The sequence below is a fragment of the Grus americana genome, chromosome 2 (genome assembly GCF_028858705.1).
Source record: "Grus americana isolate bGruAme1 chromosome 2, bGruAme1.mat, whole genome shotgun sequence".
Lineage (NCBI taxonomy): Eukaryota > Metazoa > Chordata > Aves > Gruiformes > Gruidae > Grus > Grus americana.
This window is the reverse complement of record NC_072853.1, coordinates 8174617-8191943: the sequence shown is the minus strand read 5'-3', so window position 1 is coordinate 8191943 and position 17327 is coordinate 8174617.

The window sequence follows — 17327 nt, the reverse complement described above, 5'->3', positions numbered from 1 at the left end:
TATTCTCAATACCACTAAGAGACAGTGGCATTGAAAAAGGCACAAAGACAGGTGTGGAAGACAGACATCGTTGTTACCGTATTCCTACTGGGAAAGTTGCCACAGCTCTCACTGAACAGTGAGCTATTTATAGGGTAGCAGAGCAGAGAGAAAGAACAGCACCGATCACACTGGGTTTGATTTATTAACTCTACAGTAGGAGTGTGAAAACCATGATATACCCGAACTGCAAACTATACAAATCTGATGGGTCCTACCTGATTTGTATGATTTTGATTTGATTAGACATTGCATCATATGTTTGGCTTCAGCAGACTACTGTTCTATTCGTAATTTGCAGCAGTTTTCTGCAAGATTAGCATATCATTAAATACTTCATACCTTAAGTTCCCTCCTAGGAAAGTAAAAACCACCACTACTACCTACCGTAAATAATTTTAGTTCCTCCAATGAAATACAAACTTATATGTATATTTTTTACACACACACACACCTAATTACCCACGTTCTTTTCCACATACAGTTTATTTGTACTCCTGAAAATGCATGTCTCATACTTTATTTACTGGTGGTGCTTTTTTCCCCCGATAAGCTTGAATAGAATATGACGCACCTTCATCTATCCATCAAGCCCAATGAGTAAAGCAACCATAAGTTTGTTCAGTACTCGTTGCTTCAGTACTAAAACTGTATTAAAATTACAAGAAATAGTACGCATACGTTACTATATCCCTAGGACTTTCACCCAGAGAAGGAGAAAGGAAAAGTAATGGGGATTTCCTTATAAGCAAATAAAAGGTAGTTTATTGGAAGCTCTCCTTTTCTGGTAAAAACACCTGTTAGTTATAAAAATGCGGTAAAAAATAGTTATATTCTGACCGTTGTCTATCAGATACATGCAACTGAATGTTTTTAAATCAAAGACCACTGCTCCTTCTCGTACAAAGTCACCACAGAATTCAGGCAGTCTGCAAGCATAGCATTCACTATCCCTATTCTTTTAATTAAATTTTTTTTGCTGTAATTAAGTAAAGAATTTCCCATTCTTGGGCATTGGAGGTGGCACCTTTCAGCGTCCTGAGCTCATGGCAACTCCAAACCCACTCCCACCAGCCTCTGAAGTCAAGATGTTGGGCTTTGAGCAGTAGTGACTGAGGCACGGCCATACTCCCCTCTCCCAACTCTGTATGGGTAAGTATGCCAATATAGAGAAAAAAAATCTGCAGCTGAATTCTTCAGAGCCTACCTGCCTGCAGCTTCTAGAGGTCTTCAGAAGCAACCAGACTTTCCTACTGACTGCAGAAGGAGACTGATGGGACTACTGTGACCATCCAAACAACAATTTAAAGGAGCACATGCCTACTTGCAAAGCAATAAAAAAAAAGTTAAGGTATCTAACTTGTGCGGCATCAATATCATTGATTTGCTTATTAGTCTTTACGTATTAACATTGCAACTTCCACAGTTATCACAGCCTGGTAATTCACTCTTTGACATTGATGACAGGAAAAAAAAAAACAACCTTAAAAAGGCAAGAGCTGTAAATAAGTCCTTTTTCAGAATGATATTGCTTGACTGGCAAAAAGTCCTATCACCACTTATTGGTTCTTTGCTCCTTGCAAGGGGGAAAACACACGCACTACACAGTGCGTGTGGGTATTTTAACCCAAACCCCTCCATCTCTCTCACAGATTAATTTTAAAGGCAGTCTAAAGATTATGCCACAAAATGGTTTAATGAAAATTCACAATTTTACAATTTTCCTAAAATCACAAACATTGCTCCCCTTTTGAGTACTCCAGCTACTAAAATGTAACAACACTGAATTGGATAGTCTACAGGATGTCTGCGTAAGAGAAGATGACTTCATTTCTCTAAACTCCATCCACTAGGGCTGACAGAAGCACCAGTTATACTCCTTAACTGGTATAAGCTCTTTGAATTTCCTTTTTTTATTACTCCTTCAGTTTAAGCTAATATCTTCAGATTTCATTGTGCGGTATCTCAAAACCAAGCCAACTGTATGTTCTATCTGGGATTGTTCTTTTGGCCGTGCTACCAGGGTTTTCTGGGTCCATGAATGATTGTCTTTCCCCTCCTCCCTGGTAGAAACTTAAGTGTGTTTAATTTGTAACTCCAGTGCTCTAATGAGATAATTGCTCAAATTGGAGGGTAAAAGAAAATAAGTTTTTTAGCTTGCATGCCTGAATATTTCCCCTATTTTTGGAGGGTTCTTCCAGTAATTTTCTATTTTAAACAATGAGTGAAAAATTAAGCTTTAAAGGTTTAGCTGTATTTCTTTCTGCCTCACTTCTCTTTCTCTGAAAGAGCAGCACTGTTGCATAATGTGTGAAGTGCAGTCCCAAAAAACATCTGCTCAGTCTACCTTCATTAGTACACCACGTCAAGGGTTTTGGTTTTTTGGGTTTTATTTTTGTAACACAGGCACCATTACTTAAATATCTAATAAAAATACATGAGCTCAGTTTTCACGTTCATACAGGGAACCTATGCTAATAAATGAGTCATCCCTGTCATTTCTCAGCTGTCAAGTTTGCAAAATTTATGATTAAACCCACTTACGTATTGCGTACACTTCACATGCTTTACATGACTGTTTACATTTGCTCATATTTAGTATCTCCAGATATATTCTGAGCCATAACTAACGCCTGATTATAATCTCATTCATATTAGTGAAAGCCAGAAGAAAATGCCTTAGAAATCAGTGAAGTCACCCAAATGTAATGGAATTTAATGGAGTCAGAATCTGGCCTTCAGTCACAACTACAGATTGATTAAACACTCTCAAGTCAGCACTGCTATTCTGCAGCAAAAACAACCATTAAATCTAATGAATAGGTGTGAACTATCACTGAGAACAAGGCATTGGAAGCCATTAATTTAGTGTGACCTCACTTACCTATTCTTCTAGCAGGAATGCTGCAGCTCAAACAAAAATTCAGTGAAGTTTGGTACTCCAGGATTTTCTAATATCATGTCTGGATGCACTGGAGGACATCCGTCCAAGGACCAGCAGAACCTTCATGTACCTTGTGCTTCCCACGCCCAAAGGCCACGTCTGCAAGGGCTTCAGTGCCGAAGCTGTCGGTGAGAGGTCAGAGCCTGGCATAGCGCAAACCTCCACATGTCCGCTGTCACACAGAAATACACATTGCAGTCCTCTCCCCAACTCCTGAGAGGCAAGGGAAGCTTCTCGTCCCTATCACTGGGGAAGCCCAGAGACCAACCTTTTGTCCATAACTGAAGCCTGCCATCTGTGGCTCTGGGGAAGGCTTGAAATATTCCCAAAAGCGCTGATGCCTACCTAAAAGCTTCCAGCCTGGCAATGAAGGTCTGTAGCCCTTCTTGTCCTACCTTGTCTGCCTTACCCATCCACTTCTTAGCCCCTCTGACACACACTTCCTTCCTGCCCCCAACAATCAGTTTGGAACTGTGGATACTCAACTTTTCTTTCCACCGTATAGATCCCTGGACAACTTTTCTCAGTCACCTCTCACAAAATGTAATGCCGTAGAGATTCTCCTGTTCCTCTGCTCCTGGTGGGAAACAGCACCACCAGGAGCCCAGGAGAGAGCCATAACACGGCTGTGGAGTCTGCAGAAGGTATTGTCCTTGTTCACCAAGTTGTGTCAGAGAGCAGCAGCAAGCAGTTTGAGTGTCCTCCTCCATCCCTCCACACTGAGGTATAATGACTACAACCATGGACACACCTAAGCAGGATATACTGGTGGCCAGACAGGGGGGCTGAACAGCACAGTTAGTGGAAGGAGGGCAGAAACAGACTAGAGCAAAGTAGGAATTGAATGAGTAAGTCCATTCTATATCCATCCACAAGCTTTCTTTTGGAGTGTGCAAAATTGGTTCCTTCAAAAACAGTCATCCCTGAGTTTTAAGACAATTTTGCTTCAGAAACACCTTCTACTAGCCCACCAAGTGGGCTCCTCCTGCCCTAGCGTCCTCTAACACCACCCAAGCAATGCTACCATTGCACCCTTGGGCACCAGAATACACCCCCACCATCACCCCCAGGCATGCAACACTCCTGAGTTTCCTGCTCTGAGAACAATATTCCAATGTGCTACAGCACAGCCCCCGCCGTCGGACACTTCCGAAGAGGAAAGGAGGGAACAGACACCCATGTTATTTGTCTTACAACGGGGCACTACACAGGTGATGGAGAAGATCCAAAGTCAAGTGCTATGTAGTGTGAGTGGAGCCAGTCTAGAGGGGACAGCCCTGAGCACTGCGGGTGCAACCTTTTGGGTGGTGGTGAGAAGACAGCCAGGGGAAGGAATCACTCCCCGGAGCAAGAGTATTTATAGATGTAGTCTGTACGTCTGACAGGTTCAAGTCTTGGCCTACATCTTCTTTACAGGAGGAAACTTTTCTATCCCTAAACCAAAAAGCATAAACTTCTCTTAGCTTTACACAACAGTTCACACATGCACAGGATGTACTTGCCTACTTGGGAAATAAAGTATTTACTGAAAAATGAAAAGATGTATGAGGTTTAATTAAAATGATTCTACATCAAAAGGAGCTGTTTTAATAAGGTATTGCAGATTTCATTGTGCCGCCCACAATACTAACTACTGCTTCATCAGCTGAAGTAGTAGTAAGTTAACATTATTAGCATGGCCCTAGAAAAACTTCACTAGATCTTGATTTTTGTTACCATTACTATATATATGGTCTTTATGGTACCGTATCTTAAATTTGCACTTTAAGCAGTCAAAATAAATAGAAGAAAAGTTTTAAGATCTAGGTCTGTATGAAAATTATTTTTGATTGTTCAACAGGATTCTTCTAATCTTAAAAAAAATGAGGATAAAAAACTATATCCAAAACTGTACTCTTGACCATGAAGCTCCAAGATTACTTAAATATGTATTGTCTGCCACTAAACATGTGAAATGGCCAAAATTTCCATTTCCTGAATTCACTGATTAAATAGGAACTTTTAAGTATAGTAGAAAAAACTCAAAAAGGGTTGAGAAAGGAACAAAAAAGTTTAGAAATCTGGGAAATCTGTGCTGCACCGAAAGCCTATGGAAAACCAATTTAGTTGATCAAGAAGCATATAATCAAAACATAAAGAACATACATGGAAAAGATTCCTCACAACTTCTTACTTTTCACTAACTTTTTTTAATGGGAGGAAGCCAGAGATAAATATATTTCTGTATTTACTAGTGGGTGATGTCACATAGCTGTTAGAATTCCTGCAGGACCGAAATACAAACAAACAAGTGAAAAGGCCCATTGCCCACCGTGCTTACGATAAGGCATTAAAGAGGCAACATCCAGATTAATACGAGAGTCAAACGGAATACGGCTCAGTATGGCGGGCAGCTGTCTCAGAACAGCACCTAACCCTGATGAAAAACCCAACCTCATCAGATCTGACACAAAAAGAGAATTTTAACGAAGGTTTCCAAGGGTAATGAGTTCATTTTTGACAGATGTTCTGAAGGAGCGACTCCAAACAGCAGCTGTGCTCAGGACAGTGGCAATAAATAGATGACATTATACAGATGGGCTGCTTGTGTATATTGTCACGTCATGACTTACTAGAAAATAAATACGGAGTTTCAGTTTGGGCATGAAGTTTTGGGTTTTAGGGGAAAAGGGGGGGTAGACATTTTTTGCCATTTTTTAGTATCTCAGTTTAAAAGAAACAAGCAAACAGTCTACCACTGATATTTTTGTTATTCTACTTAATATATTTCAGTAAAATTACATCCAATTTTGGTTCAGAAAAATCAGGTTTTAGTATGGTCAAATACTGATTCTTAGCTATCTTGAAGAAATGGGAGTTTTATTCCATTTTACAGTAGAGACACATATTACTTGTTCTCTTCCTGCCAACTGTGTTTCAGTATTTGCTAGCCAACACAAGTTTAACTAGCAAAAAAATGTCTCAGGATTAAAGTTACCAAAGGTGCAATTTAAACTATTCCTACACCACACTTAAAATCCTTATAAAATCTTAAAGTCTTCTTGTAACACTGAAAATAAATTAGGAGCAAATTTCCCTGCATTTCCGTATTTACTAGTCAGTTGAGTAGGTCTGTGTCACAGCGTACATCTAATGTTCTTAAAACCAAGAGTGATGAAACGCTACTCAGCATACTTCTACTTAATATTTTGTCACATTTTTTGTGGCAGAAGTCTTAACACCACCACACCCTGGCAAACAGCTTAATAGGATAGACGAGACTTCAAGTGTAGTGGGCACAAGAGATATTTCATGAAATCACACTCAGCCATACCATTTGTTGACTATTAAAACTAAATTCGAATCCAGGTTATGGCGAGATTTGCTAGCTTACAAATTCCTTGGGCTTTAAGTGTGAAACATCTCCAAAAAGGATTATTAATAGATCATGTTTTCTACTAGTTGGTACTTAGTCACTTCAACTAATTTATTAATATTTGGGGAAATGTGTTTATAAAAAACCCCACTAAGCTATATGCACTTAACGTATACATTTTCAGCATGTTTTCCATACCCTTAACTAAACAGAGTTCCGTTCACAAAGCATCTTTCATCCCTGCCACCTCCCTTTTTTCCTGTTACACAAAGATAAGGCTTGTGTAAAGTTTGGAAAAACAATTTTTCACTTTATTAAAATACCAGATTTTTCAGATAAAGCCATATTGTTTACAGGAAATTATTTCTCTACTGAGAAAGCGATGTTATCAGACAACAAACGATCCAGACTGACATAAACTAGGTTTCCTTCATTCTGCTTACAGGGCCCATGCATCGTTTCATGGGTTCAGCTTTCCTCTCTTTCAGATGCACGCGTTAGGGGTCTGCTGGTCCCTAACAGAGAAAAAACAAATGTAAAGCATTCCTGAACTCTCTGAACAGACCTCAGCATCAGAGTTAAGACGCTTACTACTCATACTCAACTACTATCGAATCATCTGGAGGTTTTAAGTAATTTAAACTATGCCCTTATTTACCACATACACAGAACCCCTGTAAAACGTGAGCTAAGCTGGTTCAAACTGGCACAGCTGGTGAAGGGGGAGCGCACTGAGCTACCGAAGAACAATCCTAGTGAATACAAGAGACGAGCAAAGTGGGTATTAAGTATTTGGGTTTTCAGCGTAAGACAAAACCAGGAGGAATTAAACAGAATAAATACATATTTTCAAAATTGCCATAAAAACCACATTAACCATGCCTATGTGTTTTTTAAAAGAGAAATCTGATTTTTGACTAACGTTAAGTGACTTACCATTGCCCCCACATCTATGTAAAACTTCCAGACAATCTTATAAATCATGCACACTGTATCCTTTTTCCCAGCTATTTATCCAATTTTGGTTTATGCTGTCACTGGCGCCATGGGATTATGACTTATCTGTTTAAAAAGCACCAACAGAATGGAAGAAAAAAACCCCCCCACAACTATATGATTTAAAACAGAGCTTCAAATTCTGCAGTGTTATTTTATGCTTGGAATCTTTGAACACATATCCTAGGTTAGAACTTTTTGGTTTACTTCAGCATAAACTAGAATAACAAACATTACCCAATACATACAGCTGAGGAGGAACAGTACCAAAATTAGTCTATTTAAAAATTCTCAAATTAAGATTCTCACAGGAAGTAAAAAAAGTTAGCAGCTTACACTTTTACAACATTCGCATGTGCAGCCAAGCACATGGAAGGATGCACACAGGCACAATACTCATTCTCCTATCAAATCCTCACACAAAAACAAACGCACACACACACACACACCCCCCCAATTAAAACAAAACTCCAACAGTTTGGCTTACCTTTAGAAATTCCATTTCATTATTCTGGTCCTGACACTTTCCAGTGAGTGTGCTGCCTCCCTGAAGAGGAGCCAAACTACTTGAAATTGTTTGACAAAAGCATCATTGTAAGCTACTCTAGTGCCCATTTATCCAAGGGGTAGCTAAACAAAATTTAAGCCCCCAAACCACTACAGAACTCAAACTCCTGTAAACACCAACTATTCAAAGTATGTTAATTAAATTTCAAGCTTCAAAAGGCTCTTCAGATCTACTAATTTTAACGTTTTACTCTTAAACTGTCCCATCAAAAGCAGTCACAACTGTTCTTCCTACAAGAAAAGAACAGGAAGACTCTAGTTTTGCTCATACTTACATATCTGCAATATGAATTCCAGATCTCATATGCATTTAAAACAGACCTACTGAAACACCAAATATACATCCCCATCTGATGTGCTGAGATTGTTCGCTCACTATCCATGCTACCAATTAAATTAGCTCCAGATCGAGACACTTGCTGAAAAGTTGAATCTTTACACCTTTTGGTTGGGGTAATGTTGATTTGAGGATTCCTTCTTGTCATAAACTCTTTTTTTTTTTTTCTCCTTGTCACTGCACTATCCCACAGCTACATCAGCACCTGGCACCACACAGCACACCAAGCAAGGGAAGTGATCCAGACTGAGAAAGAACGGCAAGTGCATTTCACTGCACGCTCAGTGATGTAATACAGAGATGTGCATACATTGTGTTTCCTTGTATGAGCAAGGGTAGAAATCATTAGTGAAACAGGTCAAGAGCATACGTGCACATCAATCACCAGGTAACGCATGACAGCAAAGCTGCAACATGTTACGGCTTCACAAGTATATCCTTCTGGCCTCTCATCCCTTTCTCTGTGCTTCCGTCCTGCTGTCAAAATCTGGCATTCCCAGAGCACGGCAACCCATGGCAGGACGATTTTTAAGGATAGAGAGGAGAAATACACTACCAACTTGAAGTTCTCTCGGACACAGTTAGGGATGCCACGAGGCATCTGACTCTGGGGAACACAACAGACTAGAAAGATGTGCAGATTCTTTACCAGAGGTAAGCTTTTCTAATTACATGATCTCTCCTGAGGAGGACAACTCACATCCCTCATACTTCCTTAGTTCACCCCAACTGAAGAAGTCAGAGTTTTGTACCAATTAAACAGATGCACATCAAAATTTAGTAGAATTTTTTTTCTATACACAGACATGCACATGCAGTAAACACATGGTTGTACTGCAGTATTCACACACTGAACTATCCATAAATACAGGATTTGACGCATTTTCCTGCATGCAATTGTTTGCAGTGCCATATATTACATATAACCTGCCCACAAGGACTTCCACAAATGAGACACCTCCTCAGTTTGGAAGCAAAAATAAAAGCACAGCAAAAAGCTTAACTATAGCCAAAAGGTGCTCATGTATGTGAATTTAAATGAGGAAAAGCCCTCTTGATGATTTTCATATTCTATTCAGCCTTATAAGTAAGAAATAGGTTACATCTCAGAGTCTAAGCTTTCAAATATTCACAGGGATACAAAACTAAAAACGATCCTCAAGAAACCTGGTTATACTTCACAATGATGATGAATCCCACACCCTTCATTCTTCCATTTAAATAAAAATATTTTGAGCTCTTTTTGAAACAGTTAGATTAGGTACTTAATATTCTCCAAATGCTGGAGCCATACTTTACTTAACAATGCATCCATCACTAGTAGATACATGATTCTAGGAGATAAGACACGATGTAAGACGAGTTACAAGGAAAGAGAAAGATGGTTGTCTCCTTCCTTGTTCTCCTATCCAGATTTTCCCCATCCAAATGAGATGTTTCTAGTTTTCTTAAAGGGCAATAGAAATGGTTAAGTCTTATTAGTTTTACTACTTTAATGATCTGTTGCTATGTGAGGTTTTTTTAGCATTACTTCCATATATATCTATTCCTCCTTTGACAATGAGGAAGTAGATAACAAGTAATAAGTCACTGCTGCAATTGAGAATTGAACATTCAATATAAGATTTTAGATTTTTCTCTCTACCATCAGGGTATCCTAGGTGAACTAAGGCCGTCAAAAGTTACTTTAAGACAAAAGATACATTATCAGTTTATTTGCAATTACAAATAAGATACAGATTTCATCAAAGACTGCTTCACAATAAACTTGTATGCCTTTATACAGTCAATACAAATCACCATTTGAGTATTAAGACATTTGTAGAAATACATACTACTTCTACAGAAATTAGGGTATTTACAATACGATAAGCTTAGTTGAATGCTACTGAAAAATAGTATTTTGTTCTTGCCAATATGTCACTTGATCATTGAGGAAAGCTGCCTTTCCAAGTCAGTTGAAGTAAACATCCACCCCCCAGCCCTACTACTTGTTATAGCTGAGTGTAGGATGTTTACAGGAACTAAAAATTAGCTTAACAATATAAATACAGCATTGGCTTTCAAGATATCCCAAAATGAATCTGCACAGACATACTTCAATACATTGTGTGAGCTACAATTTGCACAACTCATAAGGCACATACAATACTTGTTAAGCCTTACTAACATTATGAAGTTGGAATACGCATTTTTAACATTTAATCTTCTAAATATCAGGACACAGCAATACGCACATACAGTCTCTGATGCTGTAGAGGTACAAGAAGGAAAACGGGAGAAAAGTTTCTCACAGCCCATGGAGACGTGCATTCTGTTGCACTTACCTGCCAAGGCCCTTGATGCTCAGAGTAGACACCTTCTAGAAATCTCAAATTTGAGTAATTTTCAAAACTTAAGCTCAACATCAAAATACATATGGGAGATTAATGGGATGGTACAAACTGGGTAACAGTCCTCAAAGACGTCCATCTCAAACTGTTTATGCAAAAATAAACCATTGTGGTGTTAAACACTTCAACAGTTTCCTTCGGATGCTAAATTTTACAGCTTTTGTGGCTACATTGTACATCTTCCTACTTGTCTTGTATTTTCTTAAACTAATTCCCATTCCTCCTCCAGAACTTTTTCAAGGTACTCCTATTATTTCAATCTTTTTCATTCTTATTTTCCTCCACATGGATTTAGCTACTCAGAAATACAAGCCATTATAACAGTAAAAGAGCAGAACACTATTATTTTAGGTTCAACATCTTATCTTAGATTTTACGTATTTAATGTCTACAGTCTCAAACAAACAAGACCTCAGCAGTCCAGGAAAAGAATACTTCAATGATCAGCCAAGAGGCCAAGCCTCAGCCTTCTCAAAGCTCTTGTCTGAACAGGTGTTTTGCAGATTTACTGGGGGGAAGGAACCACAGATGCAGATTATTTCATACATAGAGAAGGGAGGGGGAAGCCCTCCAAACATTTAACAGTTGTTCTTTGTATGAAGAAAAACATGAGCTCAAGCATTTCTGCTGAATGCAGCTGCAAGTTCACAGCAAGGGAAGACAGTGCTTCACCGAGGCCAGTCTAAAGTCACTGAGGACTCTTGATGTATTGCTTTTAAGCCATCATAAACATCCAGAGGAAAAACACAGGCAACTAGTCCAGACCCCAAGCACTAGTCTTCACAGACACTCCACTTGCTCAGCAAGTGAGGACCTTTGTATGCCTCCCTAACTCCATCTCCAAAGGTAACCGTACATTACACCTGCATATGACAATTAGAGATCAGAAACTGATCCATGACTCCTGATAATATAAGCAACAGTCACAGGGCTCATGTTAATGAGATGGAGTAACTTGCTCTGTGATCACCAGGCTGACGTGTCAAATCTGCCTCTTCCATTCCCAAAATTCACTGTCACAGTTGTGGCCCTGCATTGTCTAATCCTGCAACAGTTGCTCCAATTCCTCCTCCCCACCAGCAGAACAGCACAGCTGGCATGCCAAACTCCCAGCATCCCTTCCCAGTAATCCCAGAGCTGCGAGCTCACCTGGAATCACTGCGTAAACATGCATTTGGACAACACTTGAAGAGACTCCACCTTCTTCAGTTGCAAACAGCCATGTTTGAGACACGTTAACATGTTCAGTACTTTACATTTCAGATACAGAGAAAGGAGATCCTTGTATTTCAAACACTTGGCAAAAGAAACCTCAAACAAACAAAAATGCAGTGTGATTTTTTAATTTCTTTATTTCCTGCAGTTACAAGCCACTTCAATTTGTTTTCATGTGAAGACATATGACAGCTGTGTTTGAGTACACATATTAGATACTAGTACAATATAAAAGTACGCATAAGGAAAATTCCACAAGAATGGACTGACAAACTGCACATGAACTAAGCTTATAAAAAAAAGCACTGTTATCTGGCATGTGGAAAGGCTAGAAGAGTACTAACAAAAGTGTCTACTAGATTAATTCTGAGATAATGTTTACTTTGATCAGAGAAGTTTGTTAACAGAGAACACTTCTTCAAAGTCCAAATACTATATAGAACTAGGAAATGCTAAATATTTACAGCAAAGAAAGCTTGGAAAACAACTACAGCACTTTTTTTTTTTTTTTAAAGAAATCAAGATCTCTAGATTCTGCTTCTAAGCCCATTTTGTAAGTATATCTACATGAATTATCAAGCCAAACAGATAATATGTAAAAAATATAATTTTAACTGAGATGGTATTAAGTGTGCAAGTTGCTTTAAAACCAAATCTCTGTAGACGGGCTAGGAATGAATCAGATCAACAAATAAGTTCACTACCTTCTATCACCTACCACATGTGTTCCTACATCACCAGACAGAACACCCAAGTAAGAGAAACAAAACGGTTACAGTCATGGGTCCATCACAGAAGAAGATGGTTCACGTCTGGTCATTCATTGTTTGCCTGACAATCACTACTTTTCCAATGCTTATTAGTACAGCTTTCCCAGGACTACGAAATCCTAAGTTTTAATTCTGATAAATTAAAGAGAAAAATCTTCCACTGTCCTAAATATTTGTATCTTTGGACACCTTCTTTTACAGAATCACTATAGCAAAGTTGAACAAATACTACCCAGCTTTACTATACTATCAGTTTTTCTTTTAAGTGTTCGGGAATAAAAAGATAACATTTTGGGTGGGGCAAGAATGGAGAGCTAAAGTAGTGCCAGAATATTTTCTGTCTGCACTGTCGAGCAGTTACTCGCATGGACCATTCCTTTAAAAATAGAAGACTAGAGAGAAACGAGATAGAAGGAATCCCAGACAAGATCCAGGAAACAGCATGGGCAGATCCACTCCGAAAAAAGGGGAAAGTGCTGAAGCTTTTTTGCAGATAGCTGTTCCTGCTGACATGACTGCTGTGAGTCTTTTTGGAACTGAATCAGTGAAGAGTTAATTCTGAAGAAGTACTTTCAAAGGCTGTTATTTACATGAAAAATAAACCTTTGTACTGTCATGGCGAGGGGGTAGCACAAACCAAGATGGCCATACCACAAACAAGTGTATACGCTATGCATTGTTAGCCCAAAAATACATCCTGTGTCGTATTTTTTTAACCTTTTTTTTGGCCTTGGGTTATATCCAGCTTACAAACAATAAGAGCACCACCCACTCATAAGGAGACTCAGAATGTGGAATTCCAGAAAAAAAACCCCACACAAACAAAAGCAAGGCACATCAGATAAAAATGCCTGCTAAGTATTTGACAGCATTTATAATAATTTTTCTTAAGAGTCATAACTAACGGAAGCTGCTAAAACAGACAATTCATAAAGCAAGTCTGGTTTACGGATAATTGCACAAGAAATTAACCACCGCTTCCCATTATGTTCCAGTGAAGCATAATTCTGAAGCTCATACCACAAAGCAGCAAAGAACTCTGTTTTGAGTGATACGTATGCAACAGCTTTGTAACTCCATTTCAGACTAGATTTCAAGAAAACACAGCTACACTAGTAACAACAATCAGGTTAATTCATTTGAAGGCAATTCAACCGCGTCTACAGAAACAGAGTTACAAAAATATATATATATATGCGTGCGTATGTGTTTATGACAGCTTTTCCTTCTGATGTTGTCCAAGAATAGCCAGATGCAGCAAACATCTGACTGAAAGCTAGAACTGGTACAGCTTCCAGTCGGGGATGTTTACAGCAACAGACTACTATACATCACTGCAACTGTCTTAACAGTGCAAAGCAGCTGGTCACCTTTAGGGGGGGGGAATAAAAAAGAAAATATTTAAGACATGCTTCTATAATATTCCAACCAATTACTGTTCAGCTAATTCTGAAGAAAACCTTACTTTAACATTCAGTAACAGAAACGCAGTTCTAGATTCTCAACTTACATTAAATTAATAAAGTTTTTACATGCAACACATTATAATACAAATTCTCAATTTTGAATGTATATTTTAAGACCTCTTTAGGTTCAAATGTATTTTTATTTACATATTTTATTTTATATTTATAAATATTTTATTCAGACATTTAAAATATATACAAATAGATTATTTTTTTAAAGATCCCTTGACTTTACTTCCCTATACCCGCATTCCTGGAGCTCTCAAAAACAAATGGACTTCCACGTTGAACATACTATAAATTTTGCAGATAGCTATCCTTTCATAATTATTTATATTTTTAATTTTGCATATAGCTTTATTTAAAGACAAAAGCAAAACAAGCCATGTTCATAATAAAGAAAAATATCAAAACCAGAAACTTGACAGAATTCTGAAAACAGGATTCTGACACTGGAAGTCAATATCTGATCAGTTTAAAGCTCTGTTACAACCAACTAATTAAAAAAAAGCCAAACCAAACCCAAAGCCACTTATCTTTGGGTAAGCATTAAAAGGAGAGGGAGAGGGCAGGAGGGAAAACAACAGCCCCAGGATGGAACCATTTTACTTTCCATCTTCGGGAGTTACTATCAAAACTCCCAAGACTGCATTCTGTTTTGCAACAATCAATTTTCTCTATGTTAAAAGAACCTTTTATAATATTAAAAATTAATATTTACAATGTGTAACACTTAAAGAGGAAATAATTTCATTTAAGCCAAAGTAATTTAAGTGCTTTGTCTATTCTCCTAACACTCTGATTCCACACCATCATGCAGAGAAGTAATCCCAAAGTCAAAATTCAAAGGACTCCTGTGGTGTTCCTGCTGTTGTGAAAGTTTCCCCCGTCTTTGTGATGGACATGGAGGGTCTGAAACTGCTATCAGCAGATTTATTTTTAACCATATAATTCTGGGTTGATCACATTCACAGAATATTTATATGCCTTAATTTTGTAGTTTATAGTGGAATGTCTTCCTTTTCCTAACAGAGCTGAAAGCAGATTGATATATTCCCATTTAGCTGTCTTTATCCCTTCACAAAGAAAAGAATTTTGCAAGTAAGAAGTTTTCTACTGCCAGATTATACATAGACTTCAGAAATTTAGGGTTAGTTATTCTGGGGGGTTCTGTTTAGGCCTCCACAGCAACTCAAAAAAAGAAATTATGACAAGGAGCTTAGAAGTGAAGAAAAACTACAATATTCAAGATATCTCAACTACAGAAACCCAATCACATCCGGTTTTCAAATAAAGGTTTCCTCCTGAAACATGAAAACTTTTTTAGTAGTAAGTGAATTTCGTTATTACAGCAGTATGACAAGATTAACGAGGAAGTTGCATGCCGTCCCTATGGATACCATACTGACCTTCATTATTTTTGAGAATAGTTAAAAAGCCACTGGTCATTTGCAACAAAGGCCTCTTCAGGCTGTTTCAAAACCAAAAATTCCTATTTTACATTGAAAAGAAATAGGCTATTTCATGCAGAGGTAGGCACATGGTATTTGACTAATTAGGCTGCTGAGCATTAAGTTGCAATGAACCATTTCTTATACTGCTATCCTTTAAGACTTACTTAAGGAATAACGAAGGTTACTACAATGTCACCTGCCCAAAGAGAACAAACTCTCCACAACCTCCTTTTGTTTTAACATGTAAATCACCACAGAATAGCCAATATATATGACACTGAAGTTTCTTGGTGCTTTATCAGTCTCACTGTCAACTACAAATACTTACACAGCATCTTATAAAGTAAACTATATTTGTATAAAAGGAGTTGAAAATTTCATTTCAAAATGTGGTGTTAAAAAAGGTAGAGGGATTACAGATCGCTTTGTACAAACATGCTTGAAAGATGCAACTTCTATAAAAGTTCAATGAAAACTGAAGCCGTATGTTTATTAAGAAGCATCTTCAGCTGTTCTCCCAAACACTTTTTGTTAAACAAACATAAGCAGACAGCATGCTCCAGCTTTCATTGAAGGCATTGCCCTCTCATTCTTGTAAAGCTTAAAAGCACTGAAAACAACCAGGATTTATTCTAGTGTTATCACAAACTGAAGAATATTGACCCCTGCTTTCTGTTAATGCCTTTAACTGTTTGTTGTTTGTTTTTTTTTTTTTTTTTTTTTTTTAAGAACAGCAATAGATACCATTCTTTGAAGTGTGAAATCTCATTCTACCTCCACACCTGGAGAACATACAGAACACAAAAATTAAAGACTACATAAAGTCCTTCTAACACAGAAAATTTACTTATTTGTCATTTTCCAACAGCAATGTATGATCACCTGCTTAGGAACTGTTCTTCAGCTGTCATTACTCCAGAATAACAAAAAAGATTTAATACTATAATACTAAAAAAGGGACACCATTATGATACCTGAAGTTTGTGTTCTTTCACAATTTCCAAATCAAAGCCATGAAGACCACAGATTTACTGCAATTTTCCCAAGCCTCAAACATAATTTTACCAGTCACACTGAACTTTTACTGCACCTTAAAGGAGCACCTTGAGCAAAGAGTTCAACAAGACAGGAGGAAGAAGGGGAAGAAGGGGAAAGGAAGAGGGTGAAGAGGCAAGCAGCCAAAGAGAGCTTCTTCCTTCTCTTCTCACCACATCTTAAGAAATTCTCACTCCACAACCAGCATGACCACTGTAATTCATTGAATTTGAAGCCTCAGTTGCCACACAGAAAACAGTTAAATGTGAATAGAGTCAAAGGAGCTTGTCTATGCGTGCGTGTTTAGGAGTCAAGGTCTTGTCAATCAGTCCATCTAGGAGTCAAAGCAGTTTAGCCAAAGATGCCTGATGCAAGCAAAAATGCAACTAGACCTGACAGAAGGAGACAGATGCTCACTATTGCTGTTTGGTTTTGGGTTTTTTTTGTCACACACATTGACCAGAGCAGAACAGAGAATTAAATATTAAATCCTAAATATAAAAGGGACTCCCGAACTGTACACAAATTTAAGAAACAGTAGGAAGAACTTTGCAGTGGAAATCAACAGCCAGCATTCACCAATTTTTTAGTAGTTAAATCTACATTTTAAAATTCTATAGTATAGTGTGTTTAAAGACTAATGTTACATAAATTGATATGCTCTCGATATGCTCTTTTCTCCCTCCCCCACAAACTCCTCCTAAGTATAAATCTAGGCAAAAAAAAATAAATCCAAACATTTGTTTTTAATAGATT